The sequence below is a fragment of the Panthera pardus genome, unplaced genomic scaffold (assembly GCF_024362965.1).
Source record: "Panthera pardus isolate Hobbes unplaced genomic scaffold, ASM2436296v1 HiC_scaffold_17, whole genome shotgun sequence".
NCBI lineage: Eukaryota > Metazoa > Chordata > Mammalia > Carnivora > Felidae > Panthera > Panthera pardus.
Window position 1 is genome coordinate 38,880,243 of NW_026526732.1, and position 13,719 is coordinate 38,893,961.

The window sequence follows — 13,719 nt, forward strand, 5'->3', positions numbered from 1 at the left end:
CAAGGCCTGGGCAGGAGTGAGGCTCCCATACCTGGAAGTCCCTGTGGGGGCTTGATACTCATTAATTTAGACAAGTCTAAAACCAACAAAGGAGGCTAGCCTTACCGTACCCAAGTGTGTAGTCCTTGCGTGCACAGTGTTTTGAAGTAGCATTTGAATTGCACAGTCTTAAAGTGTCTTTTGCACTCTAAGATTCTAAGTATCTCTTTCACTGTAGAGAATGAGGTAAGAGAATGACAATTGAAGCTTGAACCCACTGCTTTTGAAACACAGCTTTGAGAAGATGGCCTGGTCTCTGGCACATGAAACTAGGTATCAGGAATATCTAGGAGACCCTGTGCTTAGGAGCTTGCTCTGCTGTTTTCGATTAAGATTTACTCCACATGGTGGAGCGCCTGGGTGGCTCATTCGGTTAAGAGTCTGACTCTTGACTTCAGCTCAGGCCATGATCTTGTGGTTTGTTGGTTCAGGCCCTGTGTCAGGCTCTGCATTGACAGTGAGGAGCCTGCTTGGGATTCTCTCTCTCTCCCTCTCTTTCTGCCCCTCCCCTGCTCGCTCTCTCTCTCTCAAAATAAATAAACTTTAAAAAAAAAAAATTTATTCCATGTAGGTATTTCCAATGTCTCTCTGCTGTCTTTTCTTGTTACCACTTTTATTTTTCTAATCTTTGGATCTTAAAATTCTTCTTTTCTCACCCTCCCCATCTATTTTTATGCCTTTTGTTTCTTTCTATAATTAATCATCTTTTTTTTTTTTAATTTTTTTTTTTAGCGTTTATTTATTTTTGAGACAGAGAGAGACAGAGCATGAACAGGGGAGGAGCAGACAGAGAGGGAGACACAGAATCTGAAACAGGCTCCAGGCTCTGAGCTGTCAGCACAGAGCCCGACGCGGGGCTCGAACTCACGGACCGTGAGATCATGACCTGAGCCGAAGTCGGACGCTTAACCGACCGAGCCACCCAGGCGCCCCTATAATTAATCATCTTGAAGAAGAGCTTAAACTCATGAAGCAAAAGGTTTTCATCTATATCAGCCCTATACAATAGAACTTTTGGAGATGATGGAAATTTTCTGTATTTGCACTGTCCAATACAGAACTTGTTAGCCATATGTTGCTACTGAGGGCTATACTTGTGGGTAGGGTGGCACTAAACAGTGACAACACAGCAGAGACTGGGGAGAGAATTATAGAGAGGAACAAGGTAGAAAAAGGACTCCTTTAATTCTATGATTAAAGTCCCAGATTGCTTGCTCCCTACTCCTTACCCTGAAAAATGGCTCATGTGCATGAAACCTGCCAAAATAAACACAGCAAACACTTAGGAAACTGAAGTTGGTGCACAGTATCACATCTGCAGATTGGACTCTGAGAAGCACACAGGTGAGGGAGACCAAAATAACGGTACAAAGCTTTTGAAATTAAATTGACATTCAAACCACAGTCCACAAAATGGAGTCAAGACACGTTCAGGGTTGATTGCCTGCTAAAATATATGATTTAAAAAGAAACCTGATTCTTCTAACTCAATCCTCAAAATGTTAAGGAATCAATCCAAGTCCCAGAAAAACCATAACTCAAATGAGAAAAGACATGCAATGCCACGATCGCACAGAGGTTGGAGTTAAATGACAAGGTTGTCAAGCAACTGTCATGAAAATACTCCAACAAGAAATGCATGAAAGGGAAAATGAAACAAATAGCAATGGGAACTAATAGAAAACAATCAAACAGAAGACGTAAATTCTAACACATTGTGAATTACTTTGAAAGTAAATGGCTCAGCCCCTTTCCTCAGCTGCTGCTAAAGTGCTTGGTCTGACTGAGGAAGCTTCACTTTATCCAGCAGCGCCCAATCTCCCCACCTCCGCCTCTGTCTGGGAGCTTGCGGGCATCTACTCGGGTCTCACCATGCAGGATGATGAGGTGTCGGTCAAGGAGGATAAGATCAATGCTCTCATTAAAGCAGTGGGTGTAAATGTTGAATCTTTCTGGCCAGGCTTGTTTGCAAAGGCCCTGGCCCAGGTCAACATCGTCAACATCAGGAGCCTTGTCCATAAGGTGGGGGCTGGTGGTTCTGTCCCAGCAGCTGGGCCTGCCCCCTCCACCACTGCTGCCCAAATGAGGAGAAGAAAGTGGAAGCAAAGAAAGAAGAATCAGAGGAGTCTGATGATGATGTGGGCTTTAGTCTTTTGACTAAATCTCTTCTTTAACCTGTTCAATAAAAAGCTGAACTCTTATAAATAAATAAATAAATAAATAAATAAATGTAAATGGCTTCAACTCACCATAAAAGGCAGAGAATGGCAAAATGGATTCAAAAAATTATGATCCAACTATGGGCTGTCTAGAAGAAGCTCACTTCAAATCTAGGTATGATACAGGTAACTTAAAGTACAAGAATGGAAAAAGATATATTGTGCAAACATTAATCAAAAGAAAGCTGGAGTGCCTATATTAATATCAGACAAAGTAGACTGTGGAGCAAAGAAAATTAACAAAAAGTGGTATTACAAAATTATCAAAAGGGTCAATTACCTAAGAAGCCATAACACTCCTAAATATGTATGTTCTAAGCAGCAGAACCTGAAAAAACATGAAAGAAAAATTGCAAAACTGAAAGGGGAAATAGACAAACCCGTAACTAGAGCTAAGGCTTCTCTTAGTAATTGATAAACCACCAGCCAGACAATCAGCACAAAACCTGAACATGAATGTTCATAGAAGCTTTATTTGTAAATCAAAAACTGAGGATGGGTGGGAGGGAGAGGAGGGTGGGTGATGGGCATTGAGGAGGGCACCTGTTGGGATGAGCACTGGGTGTTGTATGGAAACCAATTTGACAATAAATTTCATATTTAAAAAAAAACCTGAGAGATGCCTGGGTGGCTCAGTCAGCTGGTCATCCAACTCTTGATTTCGGCTTGGGTCATGATCTCATGGGTTCATGGGATTGAGTCTGCCTCGGGCTGTGCGCTGACAGCCCAGGGCTTGCTTGGGATTCTTTCTTTCTTTCCCTTTCTGCCCCTCCCCTGTACATGTGCTCTCTCTCTCTCTCAAAAGAAATAAATAAACATTGAAAAAATTAAAAAAAAAAACACTTAGAACAACTTAAATGTCTTTCAGTAGGTGGACGGATAAACAAATTATATTACATCCATTGCTACAGAATGAATGTGAACCCCCAGCTTTCAAATTCATATGTTAAATCCTAATGTCCAATGTGATGGTATTTGAAGGTGGAGACTTTAGAAAGTGATTAGGTCATGAGGGTGGAGTTCTCATGAATAGGAGTAATGCCCTTATAAAAGAGAACCCATAGAACTCTGTTACCCCTTGCAGCATGTGAGGACATGGCAAGAAGATGGTTGTCTATGGACCAGGAAGTGGGTTCTTGCCAGACACCCAATCTGTAGACACTTTGATCTTAGAATTTCCAGTCTCCAGAATTATAAGAAATATATTTCTGCTTTTTAATAAGCCATCCAGTCTATGGCATTTTGTTACAGCAGCCCAAATGGACTAAGATGTCCATACAATGGAATACTACTCAGTGATAAAAGAACCAAACTGCAACAGCATGTTGGATATCCATTATGCTGCATAATGAAAAGTCAATTATATTCACGTTACCTTCTCAAAATGACAGAATTATACTGATGAATGACAGATTAGTGTTTGCTAAGGGTTTGGGTTGGCAGGAGGGCAGGACTATGAAGGGATGGTGAAATGGTTGATGATGATCTTGATGATTATCATAGTTCTACAAATCTATATGCATGATAAAATGTCATAGAACTATACACCCCCCACGCCCACCAAATGTGCATATTAAGACTGGTAACAACCCAAATAGTGTCTGTAGTTTAGTTAATAGTATCGCACCACCGTCAATTTGATGGCTTTGATAATTATCCTATGGTTATGTAAGATATTACTGAGGCACACTGGGAGAAACATCCATGGGAACTCTCTGTACTATTTCTGCAACTTCTGTGTAAGCCCTAAATTATTTCAAAACAAAAATATTTTTTAAATGTGGCGAGAGCAACCGATCAACTGAAATTTTAGTTTAGTTTGCTTTTTATAAATTTAAATAGCTGAATGTGGCCACTGGCTACAGTATTGGATAATGCAGGTCAATACTAAGTTTTGCCAAGTAACCTTTTTATTTTCCTTTGTTCTTATTCCTAGGCCTCTGAAGAGAAGTTTCATCTATGAAAAATTCACCCAACACATAAAATATAACCCATATTATTTAAATCTCCCTTAATCAAGTATAATAAATACTCTACAAAATTAGAGCATGATGAAATGCAAGGTTGAAAAGTAATGCATTTGGTCATTTTTCATTTTCTATCCCATTATGGTGACTATTGTGGATGGGAGAATATTAATTCCTCAGGTAAGTTGTAAAGGTTTTAAAATTCGTAGCCTTGTTTTGTAAGCTCGCTGAATAGGAAGAGGTCTGTAGTTGTTTAGAACCTTAATTATCTCTTTTTACTGACAAAATCTAAGCAGGTTACTACCTCCAAATCCCTAGGAATGAACAGTTGGTCTTTTGACTCTCCCTGCCAAAATAAGTGACTTTAAATCTTTGCCAGCACAGGTTAAGAGATCAACTCTTCTCTCAGAGCTCACTGAAGTCAAACTCCTCTGACTCGCAGAAGGGGTTTGATTCTGCTCTCCCTTTTCGTTCATTCTCTTCTACTTTTCCCCAAGCATCCTACTCTAGATAAAATATACAAGCTTATAATGAGGCAAATTCATTGTGTGCTGCCTCAACGATCCTCACTCCCTGCCCTGCTCCCACACAAAAGCTAGAGTCTAATAATAATGAACTGCCCCTGCTTTCCTGGAGACACTCAGGGGTGGAGACTCAAGGTTATTTTGGGACTGGTGGCTCTAAACCTCTCCTTCTAACCACTTCTCTCCTTCCTTGGTGATGGAAGCTGTTGTGACCTCTCGCCTTGGGGAAAGGTTAAGCCTGGTTGTCCGGAGATTTCCAAACAGGAATAATACTAGGATTCTTTTCAGTGGCGTATGGGGGGTAGAGAGTAAGCATTAACACTACCATTGTTTAGGATTGCCAGCTCACCATGATAATAAAGTGCACACTGACTTTTAGTTGTTTTTTTTAAGCAATTTTTAAAGTTTATTTATTTATTCAGTGAGGAGCCTGACATGGGGCTCTATCCCACCAGCTGTGAGATCATAACCTGAGTCGGAAGCTTAACCGACTAAGCCACCCAGGCGCCCCCTTTTAGTTGGTTTTTATTACTGTTTGAAATTTTCTACAGATGGTGCACCCACTTGTTGCTTATACTAGGGAAAACTACTCTTTAACCCTCCCTTCAGAAAGCTACCGTTTTCTCCCGTCTGTGTCCAGAAGCATACCCTGCTCTCACCTTTCCAGACAAATGGAGGGAGACTCAGACATGACCCTAAAGTGTAAGTTCTGAAAGACAGGAGATAGTCTGATTCCCTCTTGGATCTGGAACAGGTAACACAAATGATTGGCTCTAATTCTGTGTTTAGGAAGTTATTGCTAAATAAATAGAGAAATGAATTAGTTTTTATTTCACCGAAAGAAATGACCACTTTTCTGTTCTCTTCATGCTAAGAGATGATCCCACGAAATAGATTTCACTGCACTTAACTGAAAAATACCTCTCAGGAGTGATAATTTCCATTTATCAAGGGCAGTTTTCCAGGTAAAGGGGTACCTGTGAGCCATTAGCAGATCAACTCACACTAGCTGTGGGATAAGTGCACTGGCCTGGAAAAAAGGGATCCTGCCAGGGCACCAACAGCATCTATGATACTCTATCCCTTACACCACTCATATCCAGTTGTTTCCCACATGAAATTCACTCCATCCTGGAAAAGATTTTCCAAGCTCTTTGGTTATGATGTTTAGAGGTGGTGGTTAGCAGCTGACTTACATCAATGGCTGAGTCATTCTGTCCACAGTCATTTCATGACTAATGAATTAAATGGAGCTGATGAAGACCATGATCCATTTACCTTTTAAGTCTTTGAGGATGGTACCAATCTCTGCCTTTGCATCTGGAATATAATATTGTTTTTGATGTATTACCTTAGAAATTTCAGGGGGTATTCATTTTGGTTTTTCCCACTGTAACAGCTCTTTATCTACAAATCATTGTGAGGGTTTTCACAAACGTTAAGTACACGTATGCTGATTATAAATTTAGCAAGCCAGGAAATAACCACAGGGTAGATTCATGGACCCTGTGCACCCACTATGAGATGGACCCAGCCTAGAACTCTGGACCCAGATATGGCTCTTCTCTAACAGGAGGATCCATGATGGTACTCTGTGTCCTTAGGTATCATAGTCAACTCAGATTCCTGATTCAACAGCCCACTTTCCCCAGTGTATCTTTATTTGAGTAAATGGCCATTGGCCCCATTGTAGAAGGAGGGAAGCACTACTTTATACACTTTCCATGGTGTTGCAAGTTAGGAAGCAATAGGTTATGGGTCTAAGAACTAGCTCAAGTCTGTAAACTGATGAAGGGATCATGATTTTCCACTGAGTGGGTAGACCTTAGCGTTCTGTTCATCTATTCATGATATATCTTGATTGCTGATATACATTAAGCAAGACCCCTATTGACTTGTCCGTCAATCTCATTCTGGGAACACCATTTTCCATTAGGTAGCTCCATAGGTCTCTTTGAACACAGCCTGTTAGTCCGTCTGCTGTGCACTTTGATAATCATGCCCACCTTGCTTCTGGCCATCTGGTCTGTGCTATTCTGAGGTCCTATCATCCCCATTGCTATCAGAGAGCACAGTTCTATAGGAGGATCTCCTATCCTTTTAATCCTCACCTACATGGGACAGCCACTGCAGCTTCTCGACAATGCTGGTGCCCCTCTCATCCAGGAGGGGAGGCTGCAATATTGTGAAAGGAAATTCACCAGGGAAGAAGGCAGCTGTGAACCTCCAGCAGCCCAAACTCACAGCAGCTGTAAGCTGGATACAACAGGCTGAAGAAGGGAATCGACAGGGCAGCAATGGCATCCACTTCAAGGTCTTTCCTTTCTGCCCCAGATCCCTACTACATGGGTTTGCCTTAGTCCTTACAAATAATGACATTATCTGTTCACATGACTATTCCTGACCATAAAGGCTTTCTTTATGGTGTAACTTAGTTTAATCTCACTACTGAGGTGTTTTCTCAGTGGAGTTTATAAGGTTTTTCTGAATCCTGCATGAATAATGACCTTGACCAACTTATCTTTGTTTTCCCTGCTATAAAAATTTTGCAAATATAATCTTTCAATCCATATGACTCATGCCAAATGACTACTAATTTTCTTCCTGATTATAAAGCATCCATAATTCTTGTAGTAAATTTGAAAAATAAAGAAAAACATAATGAAAAAATAATCTTATCTGACTATCTGAATATAACCATCGTTAACAATTACATTTACTCCAGAGCACCTGGGTGGCTCAGTTGACTAAGTGGCCAGCTCTTGATTTAGGCTCAGGTCATGATCTCACGGTTTGTGAAATATATCTCCCTGTGGGGCTCTGTGCTGACAGCATGGAGCCTGCTTGGGATTCTCTCTCTCCCTTTATCTCTGTCCCTCCCCCACTCTTTCTCTTTCTCTCAAGATAAATAAACTTAAAAATTGCTTTAAAAATAAACAACTAAAAGTCAGTATGCACTTTATTATCATGGTGAGCTGGCAGTCCAAAACAATGGTAGTATTAATGCTCGCTCCCTATCCTGCCATGTTCCACTGAAGACAATCCCAATATTATTTCTCTTTGGAAATCTCTGGACAACCAGGCTTAGCCTTTTCCCAAGGTGAGCAGGTGCGGGCACAGGCTCTCTCCCTCTCTCTAAAAGAAAAGAAAAAAAATTGCATTTACTCCCAAATATTCCTGTGTGTGTGTGTGTGTATATAGGTACATATATATCCTATTTTTTTCTTAATGTGACTTTATGTGACCTTTATCATGCCATTAAAAGTAATATTTGTAAGACTCTTTTTAACAACTACATGATATATTGTTGTATGATTGTACTTTTATTAATGTAATTAATTTATTTGAACACTCTCCTAATTTTGGACATTTAGATCTTTCTTAATATTTCAACTATTATTATAAATAACATTGCAGTGGGCATATTTTTTAAATAATTGAAGTATACTTGACATACAATGTTATATTAGTTTCAAGTGTACAACATAATAATTCAACAATTCTTTACATTAGGCAATGGTGAACACATTTTTTTTTGTCTGCCCTTCTAGTCACTTAATTCATACAGTATTCCTTTAGCTGACAGGTATTCACTCAGTCCCCATTACAAGCCAGAGGCACTGTGCAGTCAGCTAAGCACACAGCAAAAGACCAGGCAGGCCACTCTCTGCCCTCCCTGCTGCCATGGAGGTCAGGATCTGCTGGGGAAATAAATCTGGGAAGTACAGCAGGTCCAGGGGTGATGATGACTACGAGGGGAAGTGCAGTGGGTCTTGTGTCTTTGTGAGCTTGGGTGATCACGACAAAATATTACAGACTGGTGGCCTAAACAACAGAAATTTATTTTCTCACAGTCCGGAGAGTGGAAATCTGAGATCAGGGTGCCAGCACGGTCAGGTTCTGGGAAAGTTTCTCTCCCTGGCTTTCGATGGCCACCTTTCTGTGCAGTGCTCATGTGGCCTTTCCTCGGTGCAGGTGTGCCGATAGAGAGATGTTTTTTCTCTTTTTATAAGGCCACTAATTATGTTGGATTAGGAACACTCTTACGACCTCATTTAACCTAATTGTCTCCTAAAAGCCTTATCTTCAAATACAGTCCCATTGGGGGTTAAGGCTTCAACATATAAGTTGGGAGGGGCAGACATCAGTCCATAGCACCTTGGGAGCATTTCAGGAGAGAGTCTAGTTGAATATTTTTTTCAAATGTTTAAAAAAATTGGAGTTCTAGTAATTTGCTTTTTAATTTGGATGTACCCTTTTAGGCTTGCCAGATTTAGCAAATAAAAACAGAGAATGTTAAAAAAATTAAAATAAAATAAAAAATAAGATAAAAATACAGAATGTTCAGTTATATTTGAATTTCAGATAAACAGCAAAAAATTGTTAGTGTAAGAGTGTCTCTTACAATATTTGGTGTTCTTGGGGTATCTGGATGGCTCAGTAAATATCTGACTTCGGCTCAGATCATGACCTCACCGTTTGTGAGTTCAAATTCTGCATGGAGTGAGCTGAAGCTCTGCTTGGGTGAGCACGGGCCCCCCGCTTTAGGTAAGCCTTGCTTGTCTCTCTCTCTCTCTCTCTCTCTCTCTCTGCCCCTCCCTCACTTGAGCCCTGTCTCTCTCTCAAAAAAAAAAAAATTTAAAATGGTGTTCTGTTTTTTTCTCTGGAAGTCCTTTTCATGCTTCAATGTGATCAATGCTACTTTTTTTTATTCGTGTAAGGGATTATATCCTATGAATTTGTTATTCTGCAGGACACCAACTTAAATGTTTGTGTGTTGAATTAATATAAGGACAGTGAGATTAAGTGTTTTTAAAGTGTCCAGGTAAAACTGATTGCTACATTTGTCTGACATTTCTGTGGGAAGACACTTCAAAGAAAAGATAGTCTCCTATTTTTTGCCAAATTTGTAAGCCTCTGTTATTCTCTGACTAAAATTTGTATTATTTACATTACATCTGTTTCTAAAGCATCAAGACATATATACTTTTCTTCACTTTAAAATAAAATTTTAAACAGAAGGAGGCTTGTTTAAGAAAAAGCATTCTCACTTCCTCAGTAATTCTTCATGGAACCCCCATTATGAAGTGAACATTTAACTTCCTTTGACAAGTCCCTACTCCTGGAAAACTACTTTTTATAAATACTCAGAACAATGTGGCAATGGTGTAGGGCTTTCAGAAGACGTGTGGCTGTACCTCTTCACATTAATCCTTTGTCCTGAGGCTGCCATTCACTGTATTTTAGGCAAGGTAGCTCTTATCTCAAGAGTAGGGTTTCAACTGCTAGCATACTTTCTGACTCTCGATCACTTTCTCTGCCTTAAAGGCTTTATAACTGTTCCTTGAAAAACACTCAAGCCAAGAAGGTGGCACAATTAGCATTTGCCTCAATACTCTCACAGAGGCTCTACCCAAGATAATTTTACACTCAGCCACAGACACATTATACGATTTTTTTTCAAGGGATTACCAATTGGAAATGAGAGCTGAAATGTATCCTATACAGTACAATCGTACATACAAAGTGCTAACGTCTTAAGAGACACAATGTCACCCTATCTATGGAATCTAGCTGCCCAACGAAATATTCAGCAAATATTTATTACATGGCAGTATCTGATTTGAATGTTGATGTCCTCTGAATTTCTTTACTGGTCTCCAAACTCCTTTTCAGATTTCCTAAGAGAGCTTTTCTTTCTCTTCTCACCTCTAAGTCCATAAACACAGCGCATTGTCTCGCTTATCATCGCTAAAGAAGCAAGGTCTACTTGAATGACCCAAGCTCCCAGCTAGTAAATGCTCAGTTGTAAACTGTTGGGGATGGAGAACATAAGAACCTAAAATTATGTTTTGCTCTTAGTTGGATTTCGATTTAATCATTTCGAGGAATGGGAAGCTGTGAATTAAAACTATTCTTGTGAAGGGTTGGAGGGAATACTTTAGTTTTCTGTATGCAAAGGAGGTATTTTTTTTAGAAGTCTGAATTACAAATGTTTTAATACAGAGTTTTAAGTAACAGCTGTTTTGCATGCACTCTTCTTGACTGGTAGTGACTTCCAACATCTACAGTCCCTTTCAAGATCTAAGCTTCATGGGGATAGTAAGTTTTGTTTATTTTGCTCATTTCTTTATTTCTAGTGCCGGGAGCAGTATCTAGTGCATGGTATATTCTCTTTAAATATTTGTTAAACGTATGAATAAATAAAATACAAGCAAAAAATGTACTTGATTTCACTTCCCAGTGTATAATCACGAACAAATGTTTGGTGAAGTAAGAGGGATACTCATAATTAGCACTAATTTCATTCCTACTGTCGAGGTGGGTGTTCATCGGGTGTTCATACCAACTCGTTCTAATTGATGTTTTCAGAACTCCCCTTGCCAAACATTAGTGACTTTTGTCCTGCCATGTTTACATACCTGAAACCAAGCACAGGCACTTTTTGAAGTTAATTAAAGATTCACTTATGTTAAACATTTCCGGATGATAGCAAGAGACCAACTTGGCAGACAATAGAAATAATCTCTAGTGCTTCCTTCTGTGATTTTTCTCAGACAGGTCTTGAAGGGTCTGGTCCTAATGGGATTGATAGAAGCGAGATGGGGCGATTGGGAGATGCTGTGAGACTGAGGTTGCCTACGGCAGGAGAATGCAGGTGAATTCACAAAGATCACCAACGTCATCCTCTGCATAGCTGAGTGCTCATTATCCAGGACAAATATAAAATCCCCTTGCTGGCTTCGGCCTGCCAGCCAATGCCTTTCTGGTACGCCTTTTACTTATTTTGTTGTTGGGTGTTTGAAGGCTAATACCAGCTTAAAAGATAACTTTATCAGATTGCGTCCCAATTTTATCACCTGAAATTACCCTTTTATTTACTTTCTCTCATGATATACTCAATTTTTGAAAGATTTTACCCACATAAAAACTGTATTTATAAAGTAATAATTAATTTCCCATTTCAGTTTTATTTTACGAAATTCTGCTTATCAAAGTTTGGCATCGGAAAGTGATAAGCTATTATATCAGGTGTTGATTTAGTTCCAGCCAAGAGCAAAGAGATTCAGTGTTAACTGGAGGAAGTTTATTATGGGTAAAATAGATGACTGTCTTTGGGCTCTTTGAAATATTCAAACTAGTTCCTGAGGACCTCTGGGGGTCCCAGGCTGAGAATCACATTAGACTTTACATTGGGACCAACCGGAGAGCTTGAAAGTCCTGGTGCTGAGACCCCATTCCAGACCAATTAAATTAAAATTTCTGTGCCCTGGCGTGACTTGATTTTTTTGAAATAATAAATTCATGTGGTTAAAAAAGTCCAACAATACAGAAGAGTGATTTTAATGCATGACTAGGGTTAAAACCACTACACGGTGTAGCATATCTAAAGCAAATGTTAAAAAGAAAACAAAAGTAAAAACCGGGAAAAGAAAGGAAAAAGAGGAAAAAGCCTGCCTTGGAGATGCATCGGTAACTGGGAGAAAAGCTTTTCGTACTCTGGGTCTGGCCTCTGTCGGGCTAATGACAACTCCTGAACGTGAAGGCAGATGTGTCCCCTCCCCCCTGAAGCCTCTCCTTTCCCCGGGGCACAGTCTCAATAACAGACCAGGGCACTGCCAAATCCGACAGGAAACAGGAGAGTGAGCTCTGACTCAAGATGTCTCAGGATTAAATTCCCTGCATTCAATTAAATATGTAGGGGCACCATCAATATCTCAGTTGATGTTCTTCCTGCCAAGCGATCCTGCATTTGCCAACAGCTCTCTCATTCCCACACAGCTTTGGTGTCATCCCTTCTCTCAAGCCCAATGTTTGCTAACATGTCAATGACCACTAAGGTCGCAAAGTTGCCTAATAGCACGGGTCAAGGCTCTGTGTGAGATTTCCTACTCTTCTGGTGGTCCCTGAGGCCCCACCTCTGGCCCCCTTGCTCCTGAATGGTGACCATTCAAAACCTCAAGAGAAGTGATGTGTTGATTAAAGATGTCCAACATTACCCTTGAGGCATTACAGATGAGCAAAATAATTCCAAGTGAAGAGAGATATTTTTGCTGGAAAATTGCCTGTAGGGAAAATTGCCTGCAAAGGACAAAATTGATAAGGAGAAATAAACAATAAGATGAATGTTAAACATCTTATGAAATGTGAAGATTCTGTGATTCAATATATTTCCAACTGTCTTATAAAAATAATTAGAGGAGATTTTCATATGCTCACTTTGATATATTTAACATATTTTGCAATACCTTATTGTTTTCAGAAAACAAATACCCATGCTTTTATGACTTTTATGTCTTTCTAAGAGCTGGGCATCGTAAGGGACCTTAGAAAATCATCAGACTCGGCCACCTGGCTGTGTTAGGGAATGTAGAATTATGAGTACCCTTAGAGGCAGCTTAGCTGGTAGAGAACGAAGGCATTGGAGAAGACTGGATCTAGGGTTAAACCCCCATGTTCTGCTCTTTACTAGCTGCATAATTGAAGGCAAATTACTTACCCTTCATAAAGCTCAGATTCTATATCTGTAAAGTGAGACTCCTAATACCAGTTTCACAGAGTTGTTAGAAGGATTAAATGAGCCATGTCTAGAAAGCATTTAGTACCGACTCTCTTTAGGAATAATATACACATATTGCTATCATCATTATTCAAAAAGAAGATGACTTTCCCTTGTTTCAACAGTTTAAAATCTTGGGTGGAAAGGAATAGTGCGAAAGAGAAAAAAAGAAAAGAACACAAGTTAGTGCATAATAAAGCTCTCAACTAGGAAGAAAGACAAAGGAGCAGGTTCTGGATTCATGTCAAGACTGTGGTCTAGTCAATGACCGTGTGACCTTTGGCAAGTTATTTAACTTTTCTGAGCCTCTTATTTCCTTATCTATACTACGCAATTATTAAACTAAATGAGTATTTACAGCTTCTAAGAGTCCACAAACAATGAGAATCCTCAAGCTATTTTTAATATTT

The 13,719-nt window shown here is 39.7% G+C and overlaps 1 pseudogene; it reads left to right on the forward strand.

Moving 5' to 3' along the window:
- The first annotated feature begins 1,776 nt into the window (after positions 1–1,776).
- LOC128777768 (60S acidic ribosomal protein P1-like) lies at positions 1,777–2,242 on the forward strand (annotated as a pseudogene).
- Positions 2,243–13,719: the final 11,477 nt, after the last annotated feature.